This window comes from Petaurus breviceps, unplaced genomic scaffold (assembly GCF_028583685.1).
Source record: "Petaurus breviceps papuanus isolate PSGF00001 unplaced genomic scaffold, PetGlider_PUasm1.0 90977, whole genome shotgun sequence".
Classification (NCBI taxonomy): domain Eukaryota; kingdom Metazoa; phylum Chordata; class Mammalia; order Diprotodontia; family Petauridae; genus Petaurus; species Petaurus breviceps.
In genome coordinates, this window is record NW_027187391.1 from 22,311,678 (window position 1) to 22,331,052 (window position 19,375).

The window sequence follows — 19,375 nt, forward strand, 5'->3', positions numbered from 1 at the left end:
GTAACAACAAGTGACAATATGAATATTTCAGTTGCTTGAGCAAATAGGTCCCTATAATATCACCTTAAGCTATCAAAGCTTGAGTCAAGTACCCCTTCAATATATCTAACTCCCTTTATTCTGGATCTGTACTCGATAATTCTTTTATTAATTAAATTGTTTTTTCCAAGTAAACTTTCATTGGGGAGAGAACGTGTCTGTATTTCAGCCAAACTGAGCTACTTGCTGTATCATAGAAAGTACCATATAACATACACAAAGGGAGGGGAGGGAGGTATAAAAGGAAGTACAAATCAAGCAGACTACTACTACCTTGTTAAACTTATCTATATAAAAATAAAATAAACAAAATATAAAAACAAAAATAAATACATAAAACATTATCTATGGCAGAAGTTCATATTTTTCTTATATAGCCTTCTTCCCTATTCTTCATCTTGTGAATTGTCTATAATTATTACATTCACGATAAAAAAATTAAGCAAAAACATTCCATTTGCCATTTCTATGCTTTTGCACAGGTTGGAATTCACTCTCTTTTCATCTCTGCCTCTTAGAATCCCTAGTTACCAGGCAGCCAGTCAGCACAGTGAATAGAACACACTGGCCCTGGAGTCAGGAGGACCTGAGTTCAAAATCCGGTCTCAGACACTTAACACTTACTAGACATGTGACCTTGGGCAAGTCACTTAACTCCAAATGCCTTGCCTTCCCCCCTCCAAAAAAAAAAAAAAAAGAATTCCTAGTTTCTCACAAGGCTCAGTTCAAGTGTTATCTGCTACATAAGGGTTGATTTGATCCCCCCAGTTGTTGGTGTCTTTTCTCCCAGAAATTTATCAAGTATTGACCTTGCATACATCTCTACTTGCAGTCTAGCGCAGGTGCAGCCCCCACCAGCTTACCCTGCGAACAACCTCTCCACATGGAAAAGCTAGGGAGTTGCTTTCAAGAGAAATTGTGATGATATGTAAAAGAAATACTTTGGAGAGACTGTGGAACCTCTGTGGAGCCTATTCTTTAACTGGTTCTTATTGGCTGACCACATGGCAGGAGGAACTCTTTTTTTTTTTTCTAAATTGGTTGTGTAAATAATGGAATTGTTGGCCTCTTCAAAAAAGCCTTTTAGCTTTAGATGCTATTTCTTGATCTATTTGCATCTGAGGGAGTTAGGTTACTCTGTCTCTCCCTACATCCCATGAGAGATCTTGTGTAATGGCCTCAGGATCTTCTTTCCCTCTGAGGCCATATGGTCTCCTAAGAAACAAGTCTTTTCATTCATTCTTTTAAGTTCTAGGTGCAGGAAGCTGAATCTCTTAACCTGATTATAAGAGCGAGTCTCAGGAATATGGGAATCAGACTCTAGGGCAGGTATTGCAAAGTATCAGTGCCCCAAGAAGCAAGGAGAAACCTTTGAGAGTGACCTCTGGAACCTCAGCTCAATGGTAACTAAAACTTGGACTCATTTGGCAGTGACAGTATATCTGAACATAAATCTGGTAGGGCCAACCCTATGTGAGAAATGAACTTAGCGCTAAACCTACTCTATCATTCACTAGGTGGGGTAAGGAAGAGTTTGCCCAAAAGCGTTGGGAGAAATGTATGTTTGTTCTTTCTGTATCTTTAAAATAAATATATCTTTGCAAAGTCCATGGAACTTTTACAAGTTCTAGTAAATGGAACTAGAGGTTAGGCATAGGACCCTAATAATGGTGGTGGTAGGGGAGTAGGTAACAGTCTGTAGAGGTAGAAAAATTGCTTCAAACCTTTCAGGGTTTTTTGGAATCCTGAGTGGGCAGATGAAACTTTCCTGGTTTTGACAGGACTGGTGTATCCATGTTACATATCTGTTTTATTTTATTTGTATGTGTACCTGTTCTCCAATAACATTTAAGCTACTTGAAGCCAGGAATGTTTGTTCTTATCTTTATATTCTCAGTACCTAGCACATAATAGGCATTTAATAAATGTTTTTTGAATTAATAAATGGTTGACATAGTAATTTTATAACACTAGAAGTTACATTTCTCATTGTAAGTTAATAAACTAATGTTCTATTTATTGACCTAATGAATTGAATGAACTTTCCAAAGTCTGATCAGCTCTGTTTGGACAGATTAAATTCAGCCCCCAACTTCCAGAACTATCTAGAACATAGTCTTTAGGTCACACTTCATCAGAGTAGCCAGCCAATCTCTCTTTAACAACATCTTTTAGTGGCAAAATCTTCTGAACCAGACAGAAAGGTGGCACTCAAAGAATAGCAGTTGGAACCATGTGCACCATTCCAAATCAGTGGTATTCTAAAATTCTCTCTGTTATAATTCTATTTATATTTATATGACTCTTCTCATCTCAACTTAATTAGGAAAGGAAGTGCACATGAATAATATAATAACTAAGATAGAATTCTTTCTAGTAAATAGCTTTTATGACATAATTCTGACTAATTAAATTAAATAATGTAATTATGATGGCTGAATTCCTATTGCCTCTAGGGTAAAAAAACCAAACCAAACCAAAAAACAACCAAAAACTTCTTAGTCTGGTATTTAAGTCCTCCCACAATCTGGCTTCAAACCATCTTTCCTGCCTTATTTCACATCACTTCCTTTCATTTACTAAACCACAAAGCCAAACCATACTACTTCCCCGAACTCAACATGCCATTTCCTGCGCCTCCACGTGGACAGTCCCTCATGCCTGAATTCACTCAAGTCTTCACTTCTGTCATTACGAATCCTCTTCTTTCAAAGCTGAACTCAGGCCCTACCTCCTATATAAAGCCTTGCCTGACCCACCAACAGAACATCTCTACCTCTTCAAATTTTCCTAGAACAAGTCCTTTGGATTCTAGATTTGCTCTGCACACTTTTTATTATACTCATCTGTGTACATGTTATCTCCCTTTCATTAGAATGTAAGTTCTGTGAGGGCAGGATTTCTAAATATTTGTAACTCCAGCACAATACCTTACACATGCTAGGCACATTATAAATGTTTACTATTTACACTTAACAGAAAGCAAATTGTAAAGGTTATAGGCGAACTGCCAATATACTTGTAAAAGTCAAATGCAATTCAATAGTGAAAATATATAAGTAACGAACATTCTATTTTCTAATACCTCTCATATATATTAAGAACATAAAAAAGCATGAACAAAAAATGAGAATCTGGAACAAATTAAGTATGAAAGGACTGGTACAAATAACAGAATTATAGATTTAAAGCTAAAATGAACTTTAGATGAAACTAGATCTATCTAATTATCTCTGCCTCAATAAAATAATGTATTTCCTTCCTTTTTCCCCACTTCCTTTGTCCTCTCTTCCTTTTCTATTCTCCCACAAACTACTGTATAGTCATGACCATTTCTAGTGGTAGTGTACTTCAAGTGACCTTTCATGATACTGAGTAGCAGGATCTTAATTGCTATGCTCTTTCAGACATCAAGAAAATATAGAAAATTATTAAGCAGGAAAAGCTGGGTTTCATGTAAAAGATAATGATATAAAAATAATAACTGCCATTTATATAGAACTTTGTTTGCAAAGCACTTTATATATATTATCCCATTTGGTCCTCACAACAACCATGTCATGTAAGATATGTACTATTATTCTCCCCATTCAGCAGATGAGGAAACTGAAGCTGAGAGAGATTAAGTGATTTGCCCAAGGTCACATAGCTAGTAGGTATCCTAAGTAGTATTTGAATTTGGGCCTCCCTGACTCCAACTCCAACTCCAATATTCTATCCAGCAAATCACCTAGCTACCTTGCATCCCCTAGCGAACAAAAACTATCTTATTTAATCTTTATATTTCCACAGCACAGTGGTCTAAACATAGAAGTTGCTTACAAATGTGTTTTAAGTTACTGAAATTGAAAAATATACTCTTCTTTGTTAATTTAGGAATGATGCTAAAGCAGCCAACTATGCTATAGCAGGGAATGATTTTCATATATGGCTTGACTCCACTTAATTAGCAAACAGAAAACAGGGTTTTAAGTGGTTTATGCAAACAAATCAAGTGATTTTCAATGAACTTTCCCCAAACGTTACTAAAATTACACTAAAAAATTGTTTGCAATAAGGAGGGCCTAGAGAAATATTCATTATAGGTTTATTGTTTTCAGAAGGTATATACCTGAAAACAATATTCAGTCAAGCTTTCAAAAGATATCCTATATGCTGAGTACTAGGTGCAGAATAAAGTCTGCCCCAGAAAATATGGAAAACACAATGCTTATTGCACCACCTACTGGTCCAAAATGACATTTTCTATCTTTTTACTACAGAAACAGAAGATGACTGACTAACCACATTAAAAAAAAAGGAATAGAATGTTAAGAATACGGTACATGAGGTTATACATGAGTACATGTGTAACATAGCCTATATACCAAGATGTGATTTTTGTCAGCTTTTGAGGTCTTGTCTGTCTTCAGTCAGTTGTGAAGGACTAAGCTCAAACTCTAATGGTGTACCTAGTGAAATTAACTAGCAGGAAGGGTATATAGAAATTATTCCCCTTACCATAAGAATTGCAAAGGAAACATCTCATAATTTTAAACATGTCATGACTATAACTGTCCTTCAGAAATTAGGTGAAAACATATTTGGGGCAACTATTTTAGTATCTTATTGCCAAGGCTTTGCTAGGATAATTCTGGCTGTGTATAGGATTGATTGTCAACTGCGAACTACCAGAACTCAGTGTACTTCTACATTATGATATGTTCCAATGGATATGGCCTCAGCTACACTGCAGATACATAAGAAATTCAAGAAATATTAGCAAGATTCTAAACCCCTAAGCATGGGATTGGAGACTTCCTTACCTCAGGCTTATCCCTCAGTTCTCCACTCCATGTATACTACAGTTCAGTCAAAGTGAACTTTCTTATCATCTCTCCTAAACTTACACTGCCTTTCTATTTGCTCACAACATTTCCTATGCCTAGGAAGCTGTCCCTCCATCTCTGAGGTCAAATGTTACCTCTTCCAAGAAATCCTTTGTGATTCCCTTAGTTGAAAATGTTTTATCCTTCCTCAGGCTTTATATACTCTTCCCTCTTCCCCCCTTCTTTTTAACTTCTCTAGCTTTTATGATTCTGTTGTGCACTATGGTTATTGTATAGTGTTACTAGAATTCTTGAAAACATACTGTATATTTCTATATGTGCCACCTCTCCTTTCCCCCACTAAATTATAAACTTTTGACAGCAGGGATCATGTCTTAATTATCTTTGTGTAATCTCACTTAGCATAGTTTTATTCACAGGAAAAACATTTAATAATACCAGTTGTTGAAAAAATGAATTGCAGGGACTATGTATTCATCAGTGTTACAGAAACATGCTTTCATAATGAGAGCTCCACTAAAGCAGATTCTTAGAAACTGATGATCTAGAAAAGTAGACAAGAATCCATGGTCAGCTGTATCAGAAATGAAACAAGTTGAACCTAGAGTAAGGAAGACTTGAATTCAAATCCTGTCTCAGATACCTAATAGCTGTATGACTTTGAACAAAGTCTTTAAATTCTCTCATTCTCAGATTGTTCATCTGTATAATAAGGGATAATCATGATTCTTGTAGCATTTACTTCACAGAGTTGCTGTGACGATTAAACAATCAAATTTAACAAATGTTGAATTGATATATAAATTTTAGTTGTTATTACCATTATTTGGGAGTTGATATTAGAATATACTTCTGGTCCCTTGAACACTTGCCATTCAGAAGTCTATAAACATCATAAAGTATCTCTGAAACTACAGCAGTACAAGTATCACTGTTTGAGGTAAACTCTACCCAAAAAATATTTCTTCAAGGTAGAATAGTGGATGAAGTAATACCTTAACATGACTGAGATAAATCTAAAAACAAACCCACAAAATCATCAGCATTTTTATATATCACCAACAAAGGCCTGCAAGAAGAGATAGTAAGAAATATTTCATTTAAAATAACTATAGACAATATAAAATACCTGGGAGTATACCTGCCAAGGTAATAAATACATGTCTTCAGGACATTCTTAAGTTCTGGTTCTCTCCTTCCCTTAGCTGCTGAACAGAAGAGAGTGCTAGAGTAGCTGCCAAATCCCAATCATAAGAGTTGTGGTGACATTAATGAAGGGATGGAAAAGCTTTGGTGATTTGGGTCATCATCTCATTTCCTGCTGAACATCTTTTCAGGCATGGGAATGCTTTTTGTGCCACTTGCACATAAGGAAGAGGCAATCAACCAACCCCCTTTGGCCTTGAGTGAGGCCTTTTATTCAAATAAAGTCAGATTTAAATAACTGGAGAAATATTCATTGTTCATGAGTGGGCTATGCCGATATAAAAATGATGATTCTACCTAATCTACTTATTCAGTGCCATCCTAGTCAAATTTAAAAAAAGTTATTTTATTGAGCTAGTAAAAAATAACAAAATTCGTCTGGAACAAAAGGTCAAGAATATCAAAGGAATTAATGAAAAATGTAAAGGAAGGATACATAGTAAGTACAATCAAAACTAACTCGTACTGGCTAATAAATAGAAAGAGATCCATGGGATAGAATAGATATACAATACACAGTTGTAAATGATTGTAGTAATATCTTTTTTGATATATATATATATAGATTTAAGCTTTGGGGATAAGAATTCACTGTTTGGTAAAAATTTTTGGGAAAACTGGAAAGCAATCTGGCAGAAAATAGGCATAAATAGACAAATATCTTACACCATTCACCAAGACAAGTTCAAAATGGATACATGACCTAGAAATAAAGGGAGATATCATAAGTAAATTAGAAGAACATGGAACATATACCTATTAGATTTATGGAAAGGAGATGAATTCATGAACATTATGAGATGTAAAATGAATAATTTTAATTACATTAAAAGTTTCTGTACAAATCAAACCAATGATGCCAGGATTAAAAGGAAAGTGGAAAATTTTGGAAAAAACTTTACAGTTAATTTCTCGGATAAAGGTCTCATATCTCAAAAAAATAGAAAACTTTGTCAAATTTATAAGACTATGAGTCATTCCCTAATTGATTGATGGTCAAATTTTTCTGATGAAGTTTTCTGATGGAGAAATCAAAGCTATATTAACTATATGAAAAAAATCTCTAAATCATTATTGAATAGAGTAATGAAAATTAAAATAGCTTAGAGATACTACCTCATACCTATCAGACTGACTAAACTGATCCAAGGTGAAAGTGATAAAAGTTGGAGGGGATATTGAAAAATTGAGACATTATAGCTCACTGTTAGTAGAACTGTGAAATGTTCTAATCATTTTGGAGAACAATCTGGAATTATGTCCAAAGAGTTACAAAACTAGGTATATCCTCTGACAAATATCACTATTAGGTCTGTTTCCCAAGGTGATCAGGGAAGAAGGAAAAGAATCTATATGTTCTAAAATATTTATAGCAGCTTTTTTTTGTAGTGGCAAAGAATTGGAAATTGAGGGAATGGCTAAATAAGTCATGGTATATGATTGTGATGGAATACTAATGTTGTAAGACATGATAAGCAGGTTGATTTAAAAAAAACATGGAAAGATTTCTATGAAAATAATGCAAAACTAAGAAAATGTTGTATACAGTAAGAGTAATGCCGTTTGGAGAGTAACTGTGAGTGACTCAGCTATTTGAGCAAGATGACCTATGAAGAAAGAACCTATGAATGTCCTAGGAAGGCCCTGTGAAGAAAGACGTTATCCTCTTCCAGAGAAAGAACTGACATATGGAAGAATGTATTGCATAGTTTCGTGTGTGTGTGTGTGTGTGTGTGTGTGTGTGTGTGTATGTAATGTTGGCCTTCTTTAGTAAAAGGCTGGGATAGAGGGAGATAGAGTGGAACTCAAAATGTTACAAAAAAGTAAATAAACTGGGGGCGGAGCCAAGATGGCGGAGTAAAAGCACAAACTTGGCATGGGCTCCAGCTTAAACCATCTCCAATACCTATAAAAAAATGACTCTAAACAAATTTTAAAGCTACCGAACCCACAAAGAGACAGAGAGAAACAAATCTCCCACTGAAGGCAGCCTGGCAGGCCAACAGGAAAGGTCTATTGCAGCACACTGGGAGCCATGTGCAATCCCCAGTGAGCCATGGTTCTGGGCCCAGGGCAGCCCCAACCAGCACCCAGACCAGCCAGAGCAGACTTCAGGAGAGTGAATCACCAGCAGCTGTGGTGGTTTCCAGACTCTTCAACCCATAAACACCAAAGAGAAAATACAAGGTCAGTCAGGAACTCTGTTGTAAGGGTAAAGGAACAGCGCAGTCTGGTCCCTACCCCTGGGCGAGAAGTGGTGGGAGGTGTAGCGATGCCACATGGCTGCTTCCAGAGCTCCTGGTCTGCAGATTGTAGGGGGACCAAGCGACCATTCAGAGGGTAATCATATTCTTGGGTGGTGGTCCTGGGGTGTGAGCCAGAACTTGTGGGGGCTGAAAAAGGGCACCCAACTAATAGCTCCGGCAGCTGCGAAAACCCCAGCAATTTTGGACAAAGCTCTCTCCTTTCTGTAAGCAGAGTTCTACCATGGCAAAGAGCTCAAAAGTCACGTAATTGGCAAGATGAGGAAGCACAGTCAGGACCAACAAACAGCAACTGTTGGGGCGTTTTAGGAAATTAGTGCCTCGGGTTTCATAGTTGATTCTTCTCTTTACCTCCTTCATATCCAGTCTCCTTTAGTTGGTAACTCAGCAATATTGCTTGTATCTGTCTTCTATTCTCTGTTCACACTACTCTCACTCTAGTTCACATCCTTGCAGTGTCTTCTCTCTTTAATCTGTCCTTCACACTATTGCCAAAATAACCTCTATAACACACGAGTCAAACCACATCTCTCCTCTGCTAGAAAGCCTTCGTTAACTTCCTGCAGCTCCCTAAATAAAAAACACTTGTTTACTTAGCATTCTAAGGCCTCTGACATCAACCTACTTTTCCATCCTTATATCACTATTCAATTTGTATATTTTGTGCTCCAGTCAAACTGGCTTCCTCATCATTCTTAAATCTAATTGTGCTCTCTTGGGCCTCTGTGCATTTGTACCCACAATCCCTTGGGCCTGCTATTATCTATTTCATTAGACAAGGCTTAGCTTGGTTGTCATCTCCATCATGTCACCACCCACACTGTCACACCAACAGCTTACCCAGAAGTTATCCCTCCCTCTTTCAGTTGCTAAGGCCACTTAATTTTACCTCACCTATGCCCTTGATCACTGGAACTTGTATTAGGGTTATTTGTGTTAAGGATCTCATCCTATCTATTATACTATAAGCACCCCAGGATAAAGGACTGTGATTTTTTAAAATAAATCTTTTCATCCTCAAAGCTTATTTTGGCGCTTCTTGCAGTGAGTTCTTAATAAGTATTTGTTTGAGTTTACTTAAATTTAAATTTATTTAACCACACGACAACAGAATTCCCAAGTAACCGTTGCATAGTGAGCTAGAATGGGGTAATAAGCAATAAAGATGGGGGAAATGCTAGAAATGATGCAATAAAACTTACTTCAAACAATTTGATATGTGAATGGAATGTGGGTGAACAGGCTCATGTAGTGTGTAGCAATCAGAAACTAGGTGGCTTGCTTTGCATAAGGCTTCACATGATCTCTAAGGCAAAAGTAAGTTACAAACAGTAATAGACTTAGCAACAGGTGATTACAGCAGAAAGAAAGGATAATCTTTGTATATTTAGCATGAATAGTGCTATGGGTCAAAGGTAGTACTAGAACTTCAGAGGGACTATGAAATCTAAATTCACTCTAAACAACATCAAAATGTTCAGGTTCATTTAGAGCAGGAGTTCTTAATCTTTTTTTTTTTTTCAATGTCATGGATCCCTTTGGCATTCAAAGGAAGCCTATGGACCTCTTCTCAGGACAATATTTTTAGCTGAATGAAATACTAAATTCCAGTTAGAGGTTAGTGAAAATACACATGGAGATATATATTTCCTATTAAAGTTCCATGGACCTCAGGTTAAGAATCTCTGATCTAGAGCTGTGCATCTAGATTTCACCAATGTCAAATAAAAGAACATTTTAGCCTCAGTTAATTTAGCAAATTAGTTTTTAGAAGACACAAAAGAATCTCTGATAATTACATGTTTTAAGAATGCAAATTTTAGGAAAGACTTCTTGAGTTGCAAAAATAAAAGGAAAGCAACCATGAAAACATATAGGTTTGGCTAAAACTAGATTTCCTTTGCAAAAGCAAGACAATTTACATTGTTTCCAATTATTTATCACAGCAAAATGGGGTGGGGAACCAGGAGTCTTGAGGCCACATGTGGCCCTGTAGGTCCTCAGTTGCAACCTGAATCCAAATTCAGTCAAAGGGCCACATTTGAAGACCTAGAGGGCCACATATCGCCTCGAGGTCCTAGGTTCCTCACGCCTAGTTCAAACAAATCACTATCACCAGTTTAAGACAATATTAACATGAATTTCTCAAAGTAGCACAAATCCAGTCAGGCAAAGGTCCACAATCCACTTTAACTTATTGTTTTGCTATGGACAAAATTGAGGTTTGCCAAAAATGAGCACCTTATCTAGAATTTCCATATTTGACTGCAATGTGCACATATAAGTACCTGTGTGCTTTGGCAGGGATACTAGAGCAGAAAATTATACTCTTTGGAATCTATTAGGCATACTAACTAAATTCCTTTCTGGTAAGGAAATATAATACTGACAGACTAAACTGTCTTGACTACAGGGAGAGTGTCTCCATTGCATTAAGAAGCTGTCTTACTGAAAGTGAGATAATTTATGGAGCAGGAGACGTTATTCTGGCAGAAATCATTACACATTTGTAAACCTCTTAAGTGATAGAGCATTTGAGGTGACGTGAAAAAAAGGAACAATAAGTTAACAGTGAAAAAAGGAACACAAATGTGCAAAACTCCTCAAAATGTTTAAAAGTGAAAAAGTATAATTGAGTCATGCTTCCCTTTGCCTTCCTGATAACAATGAAAAAAAATGTATGATCTTGTCGAATGTAAAAGGAAAATTATTAAGAACATGGAGGTCTCTTCTGGTAGGTTAACATTTATGACTTTTCTAGACTGTAAAATGGCTTGTGATAAAATATCCATTAAGCCAAGTAATAAATGATGCATTAAGAATCAAAATAGTACACAAAGAAAAAGAGTACACTTTTGTTATCAACAATTTTTTGTAGACTTATAAGTTTAACTGAAAAATATGTTACTAAAGCAATCTGAGGATATATTTCTATTCAAATATTCTATTACCTGTGATATTTTAAAATAATACTTTCATCTTTTTAAAAAGAGGCAATGGTACATTAGATATTTATTAGATAAGCCAATAAGCTGTTACCACATTACCTATCACTACTGAAATCATAGCAAACTCTTAAGTATGGGACAGTTCCTCAGTTTTGCTGGGTGCAGCAATTCCAAGGGTCACCTATATGCTTGTGTTGTAGCACCTTACAGTAACAGGAGGTTTAATTTAGAGTTTTCTAAGTAGAGATATACAGGCAATTGTGATGAAATATTAATGTGCTGTAATAAATTATGATGAGGATGGTTTCAGAAAAACATGGGAAAATTTATATGAAAGTATGCAAAGTGAAGTGAGCAGAACTAAAAGAATATTGTATATGTAACAGCAATATTTTAAAAACAATTAATTGAAAGATTTAGCTACTGTGATCAATATTATGATTCACAATAATTCCAAAGGATTCATGATGAAAAAATGCTATCCATCTCCAGATAGAAAACTGATGGACTATGATTGTAGTTTGAAGCATGTTTTTATTCTTTTTTAAACTTTTTTTTTAACACAAGGTTAATATGGAAATATATTTGGCATGACTTCATATGTATAATGAGTATCATATTTCTTGCCTTCTCAATGGATAGAGTAGAGAGGGGTAAGGAACCTGAGGCCTCAAGGCCACATGTGGCCCCCTAGGTCCTCAAGTACAGCTCTATGACTAAATCCAAACTTCACCAAACAAATCCTCTTAATAAAAAAATTTGTTCTGTAAAACTTGGACTCAGTCAAAAGGCCACACCCAAGGACCTAGAGGCCTGAGGTTCCTCACTCCTGGGGTAGGAAGTGGAAGGAGAGAGAGGGAATTTAAAACTGAAAATAAATATTTTTTAAGTTCTTGGACAGCTTGTTATTTGAAAGGATTCTATAGTAAATCATGCAAGGAATAAAACAAAATAAATTGAACTCAATATTCAGCTCAGTAAGTATTTAATAAACACCTGCTATGTGATAGGTACTTCATTTTAGCCTGATACACAAATACAAAATGAAAGTCTCTATTAGGAGGAAAACAACACACAGAGAGGTATTTACAAAATATAGACAGAATAAATACAAAATAATTCCAGTAGGGGTAGATCTGGAAGGGGAAAAACACTAACTAATGGAAAGATCAGGAAAGTCCTTTGCTGAGTAGTGCTTTGAAGTCAGAAATTTCCAAGGTAGAGGTGAAATGCCAATATGTAAGCAGGCCAGTTTGTCTGGCCTGTATATGGAGAATAAAATGAAATGAAACTGTAAAGGTAGGTGGCAAACAGATAATGCAAGGTTTAAAATGCCAGGCTTAAGGGTTTGAATTTTATCCCAATGGTAATAGGGGCCACTGAAGATACTGGAGCAGGGTCAGACCTGTGCTATAGTAATAATAACTTTTCATTTGGGTAGAGGATGAATTGAATGGGGAAGAGAACAAAGGCAGGCTCACTCCAGAGGCTAATGCACCTGTTTTAGGTAGGTGATGAGTGGGTCTGAGACGATAACAAAAACAACAACATTTTAATATGACAAAACAACTAGCATTTACATAGCACTTTAAGGTTTTCAAAGCACTTTACATATCTCAGGCAGTGAGGTGGGTACAGTGGATAAAAGCACTGAAAAGGGTCTGAAATCATGAAAAATTAAGTTTAAATCCAGCCTCAGACACTTAAACATCTATTTACTTCATTTTCCTTAACTGTAAAATGGGGATAATAACAGAACCTACCTCTTAGGTGTACGCTTAGCACACTGCCTGGCACATAGTGAAAGCTTAATAAATACTTGCCTCTCCCCTCCTCACCCCCTTTTAAAGTTGAACAATTATGAGGAACAAATGACTTTAGAACATATTTAGCCTCAATAATTACTGCTTGTTGTCTTCCCTTCTGCCCTCCCTTATCTCATTTAAACTTCCTCACAACTCTATGAGGTAGGGGCTATTATTCCCAATTTACAGGAACCCAAAGTGGGGTTCATGTAGGTGAGGAACTCAAGACTGAGAGAGGTTAAATATGCTCCCAGAGTCACACAGCTGGTAAGCATTTGAGGAAGGATTTGAACTCCAGTCTTCCTTACTCCAAATCCAATGCTACTTTATCCACTGCACCACCTAGCTGCTCGACAAAGTCACAGAACAAAAATGGTTAAAGATATCAGGATAGAAGAAATATTGTGAACATGGAATTTACAGGGCAACTGATTTGGACAAGTGGGTTTAAGAAGAGTGAAGTGTTGAGGCTAATTGCTAGGTTATGAATCTGAGTGACTGAAAAGACAGTAATAAAATCCAATAAACATTTATTAAACATCGCAGGTACTATGCTAAGCACCAGGATACAATCAATACAAAGACAGTCCCTGCCCTCAAGGAGTTTACAATCTAGAGGAGGAGATACCCCACAAAAAGAGGCAGGAAATTGGTGGGAAGGGAGACAGGACACCAGGGAGCACATCAGAGCATTTTGTTCCATGGAGTTGAAACCAGGCAGGGTATCAGATGCAAAATGAAATGAACTGAATCCAGTTTCTGCCCTCTGTAAAGCAAAGCACTGGGAAGAGTTTGGTATTTTACCTTCCTTCCTTCCAGTCATAAGGGTGAAGAAGCTGAGGGATGCAAGGCTTGAGCAGCTTGGTAGTGAGTTTAGAAGTGATAAGCTTATCTTGGGTGGGCATCTTGTTCAGTGGAGTTGAAATCAGGCAGGAAAGCAGAAGGAAAGTCAAGTGAGCAGAGTTCAGTTTCTGCTCTCTATCAAGCAGGGTACTGGGAAGAGTTTGCTACTCTGTCCTCCTATCCTCTAATCAGAGGGGAAAGGAGGCTAAGGGAGGTGGTTGACCTCAACAGAACTAAGTAGGGAAAAGGTAGGGTTTTTGAGAAGATAATGAGCTATATTTTAGTCATGTTGAAGTTTAAGATGTCTATTGCCACCTAAGTGGAGATTTCAAGCAAGCCTGTTGTCTGGATCTCAGAAGGGGGGAATGGATCTCAAGAAGGAGATAACAGTGGTGCAAGATACATGCAGAGATGATAACTCAACCCATGAACTCATGAGATGCCAAGAAATGAAGGAAAAGGGTCCAGGATAGATCTCCTAGGAAACAATGGAGAAGAGGGAAATGAGACTTGGATAATGATCCAGCAAAGAAGATTGAGAAGGGCTGATCGAGCAGGTAATAGAACCAGGAAAGCACAATGTTAAGAAAATCCATGGAAAGACTCTTTAGGATGGGGAAACTTTAACAATGTTAGATGCTGCAGAGAAATCAAGAAGTACAAAGATTCAGAAATGGTTGCTGGATTTAGCAGTCAAGAGTCAGCTGATAACCATGGAGAGAATATTTTTAGTTTAGTAGTGGGATTGGAAGCCAGATTACAAGGAGCTAAGAAGTGAATGGGAAATTAAAAAAGGAGGCAGCCAGTGCTGCTTAGAGGTTGGCATGAGAAAGTAATTATAGCAATGTGAACATCACCATTAGAACCAACCTTAGGAACCCTAACTTGCTCTGCCTGTGCAGCAATTTAGGGAGACAGATGGCAAAAGAAAATGGGTACCACTGGTCAGAGATCAAAGAGATCAAAGCAAATTAGCAGAATGCATTAGTATGGGGAGCAATTTGGTCAGCCAATCAATCAACAAGCATTTATTAGGCAACTACTATGTACTAGGCATTGTGCTAAGTGTTAGGGATTTGGGGTGGCTAGGTGGCACAGTGAGTAGAGTGCTGGCCCTGGAGTCAGGACCTGAGTTCGGATCTGGCCTCAGACATTTAACACACACAAACAAAAAACCTAGCCTGTGACCTTGGGCAAGTTACTTAAACTCAATTGCCCTCCAAAAAAAAAAAAAAAAAGCTAAGTGTTAGGGATTTAAAGAGGCAAAAATAGTAGTTGCTTTCAAGAAACTAAAATTCTAATGGGGAGGAAAGTGTGCAAACAACTATGTACAAACAAGATGTATGTATATGTATGTGTATACACACACACACACACACACATATAAATTGTAGGTAGTCTCAAAGGGAAAGTACTAGCATTAAGGGGCACCTAAAAAGGCTTCTTTCAGAAAGTAGAATTTTAGCTGAGACCTGAAGAAAGCTAGAGCAACCAGGAGGCAGAGATGAGGAAGAAGAGAATTCTGGGTGTGTGGGATAGTCAGTGAAATTGCATGGAGTTGGGAGACCAAAGTATTGTGTATGAGAAACTGCAAAGAGGCCAGTATCAATGGATCAGAGAATGTGGAAGGGAGTAAGGTGAAGGAAGATAGGAAAGCTAGGAAAGGGCCAGGGTATGAAGGGGGCTTTAAAAACATGCCCGAGGTCACACAGCTAGCAAATGTCTGAGGTCACATTAGAACTCAGATTTTCCTGACTCAGGCTCAGTGCTCTAACAACTGCACCACTTAGCTGCCTGTTAAGTAAGTTGTATAATAAGAGAGAGCATCTATTTGACCTTGGTGAATTCAAGTGTACTTTACAGAGATGTAAAGAATTGATGGATGTTGCTGAGTAATTATCAGAGTTGAAATATAATGGAGACTAATATAGGTGGGTTACATAGTAGAAAAAGTACACATACTGTCCCAATTTTCAAAAAAGCTTATAAAGTATAGGCCAGTACACTTGATTTTAATTCCTGGGAAAGGTGTGGTCAGACAGCAGTTTGTCTGAGAAAGATCTCAGGGTTTTAGTGAATTGTAAGTTCGTTGTGAATCAGCAGTGTGATATGGCAGCCAAAAGAGCAAATGGGCTGCAATCAAATGGCAAAGCTTCCTACAGTATAGATATGATCACTGTTCTGGACTTAGCTGAGGCCAGACCACACCTGCAGTAATGTGTTTAGTTCAGGGTGCCATGGTTTAAGAAGGACATTAATAAGTTGGAGATTGTCCAGAGGATGGTGATGGGCTTTGAATCCATCCCATGTAAACAAAGGTTGAAGGAATCTGAAATGTTTAGTTTGGGGAAGAGAAGATTCACAAAGGATCTGATAGCTACCTTTAAACATTTGAAAGGCTGTAATAGGAAGAAGGATTAGATTTGCTCAGCTTAGTCCTAGAGGGCAGAACCAGGAACAATGGATGGAATAACAAGGAGAAAACTTGGATTTGCTGTCAGGAACAACTTCCTAGCAATTAAAAAGTGAAATGGGCCACCTTGGTGATGCTTCCTCCATCTTAAAGGTCTTCAGGTACACTCTAGATGGCTACTTGTAGAGTATGCTATAGCAGGGATTCTTTTCCTCCATGGGTTGGACTAGATGGCTGCTGAGGTTTCTTCTCTAAAATTCTGTATAATTTTGTGATCTGAGGTCATTATTATTTTAAAACAATGGATTTAGAAGGAGAGAGGCATTGGGTTGGTTGAAGCACAGGAAATTGTGATCAAAAGATGATTTAGAGTTTGAGTTTTTAGACAAAAAAGAATTTTATAAGACTGGTTAGATTAGGACAAAATTGTGACCACTTTTTCTGGTGTCTGAGATAAAATGGATATCTGTGGAAGCTGATGAGTTTGATGAACTGAAAAGCTCTTGCCTTTTAAGGCAAGAATTTTCAAGAATTCAAAAGCATTTAGGGTCTTACACTAAGGTCACTGAAAGTAGAGGGAGAGAAATCAGAAAGTAGATAGATAACCACAAGGATTTAGAAAAGGTGATAAAAATGGAGGGTGAGAACTTTAAGGGAATCTCTTTGAGGCTGAGTAATTGTGGCAAATAATAGTCTGAAAGTGGTTGTTTGTAGCAAGGAGTATTATGACTCCCCTACTTGGCACTGTATATTCACATCCCTCACTTCCATAATAGTTCCTATTTACATATTTCTTTAAAATGTACAAAATGCCTTCTTGACAGTAACCTCATGAGGCAAGTCCTCTACTCCCATGCTTCCAAGTTTTTGTTTCACAAATTCCTTTTCTTTATTTCTTCCTTAGCCTTATTCTTTCTAAGCTCATTTCTTCTCCCTTCTCTCCATCAACCAAAATCTTAGTATCTCCTTGTTCTCCCAGTTCATCACCACTCTCTAGCCTTACTTCCTCTATTCAGAGTCTTGGCCCTATAGTTAGCTATCTTTCTCATACCAGGGAACACCCTCCTTTGCTTTCTGCCTCTTTTTCTGTCTTCCCCTAGCAGTAAGCACCCTAGCATCCCCAGGGTGGCTGCTAACACAGGTTCTTAGATCTGCTTTGCTAAAGGAAAGCAACTCAAAATGGGTTAACAATCTTGCTTTAATCAGTCAAACACATATCATTTACCTGGTTCAGGGGAAAAAGGTCAGCACCCCGAACTTCAGAGTATATAGAGGTTACAAGCAGAAGTTACAAGACAGAGAAATATTTCAGCAGACAGGCTTCCAAACTGTCCAACCATTACATATATCCATACCTAATCAGAGTTACCAGAGAGGGAAGCATCAACATCTGGGTTTTCAAAGCTGGAGGGCTCTCAACAGCTGCCCAGAGTCTTGTCTGGTCAAGTCACACAACACTTCCCAAAGTGAGCCCCAAAACAATACCTCACATCAGGGATTATATAGCCTTCTCCTGGCTCAGAGAATGTAATAACCCTCTTGACCCAATCCTAAAGTATCTCCTGAGAAACAAGCCTCCTACCACAGGCTCCAGGTGCACTTAAACCTAGGGGCAGGGAAGATCTTAAAAATTTACATTCCCATTACAATTCTTACCCATGACTGAAGATGAAGAATAATTCAGTTCAATTCAACAAATATCTATACTTAACAATACCGAGGGCCTACGTCAGATGCTTCATATACAAAGAACAGTTACCTCCTCCACAAATTCTTCCCCAATCCCTCCAAGGCAGAAATGGCATTTCAGCTCACTTCAATAAACATTTATTAAATACCAATTGTCCTTCCTCCTCAGAATCAACAAGTACATATTAAAAACCTACAATTTACATGGTATTATGCTAAGTAAGCACTAAGGATACAAGGAAAGGGAAAAAGTAACTGCTCTCAAGGAGTTCACAGTATCCTTATGTTCCATTGCATATATCTGAATACATGAATACATATCTCTCATACAACATTTTAAGCTTCTTGAAGGGGCAAGGGAAATAACTTCTTTCTGCATCCATCAGTACCTAATACTATGCTTTATAAAAGACTCTTAATAAATGTTAATTGGTGGGGTGAATGGATTTAGATATATTTATAGAAGCTATACAATACCAAGATGTGTTATTTAGGGAAGCTTTCAAATCTTTTCCCATCAGAGACTTGAGAGTCAAATAGAAGACTATCTTTCCAGGATAGCTTAGACCAGGGATTCTTAACCTGGGGTTCATGAATTTTTTAAATAAATATTTTGATAACTATTTCAGCATGATCTGTTCTTTTATAATCCTATGTATTTTATTCTTATGCATTTAAAAATATTCTGAGAATTCTGAGGAGTCTGTAAATTTCTTTCTTTTTTTTTTTTTGAGTCTGTAGATTTCAGCGGAAACCTACCAAAGGGGTCCATGGCACATTAAAAAAGACTAAATAGGGGCGGCCAGGTAGCTCAGCAAGTAAGAGCCCTGGCTCCAGTGTCAGGAAGACCTGGGGATTGAATCTGGGTTCCGACACTTAGCACCCACCCAGAAACACCTGGCTGTGTAATCTTGAGCAAGTTACTTAACCCCAATTGCTCATAAAAAAAAAAAAAGACTAAGTACCTCTAGTTTAGATACAGTTTTGTCTGAAAGTCAGGCATGATCATCTTAGATATGCTCTCAAAGATCTATTCAGCTCAATAGTACTAAATAATTCAATTCAATTACATTTAAATTTGTAAAATGAACATGATTTAAAAAAAAATTCTCTTAACAGCTCTTTAGTTTTCTCATGTCCAAAATGGGTATATTCCCTGAGCTACAAACTAGAAACAAGTAATCCAAGGATAATAAAATGAAACTTCTTAGAAAGTATAGCATTTCCTGTATTATTCCTCTATTTCTTCATGCTATTTCTAATTCCTGACTTTGTCTCAAATAAAACTATGAATGGTCACAAATCCCCCCTCTCTCTCTCTCTCTCTCTCTCTCTCTCT

General features: G+C 37.2%; 1 protein-coding gene across 2 annotated transcripts in view; it reads right to left on the reverse strand.

The window, feature by feature from the left end:
- NCOA7 (nuclear receptor coactivator 7) overlaps positions 1–19,375 on the reverse strand; it is a 220,889-nt gene that overhangs the window by 92,899 nt on the left and 108,615 nt on the right. The gene's annotated exons all lie outside the window — the stretch shown is intronic.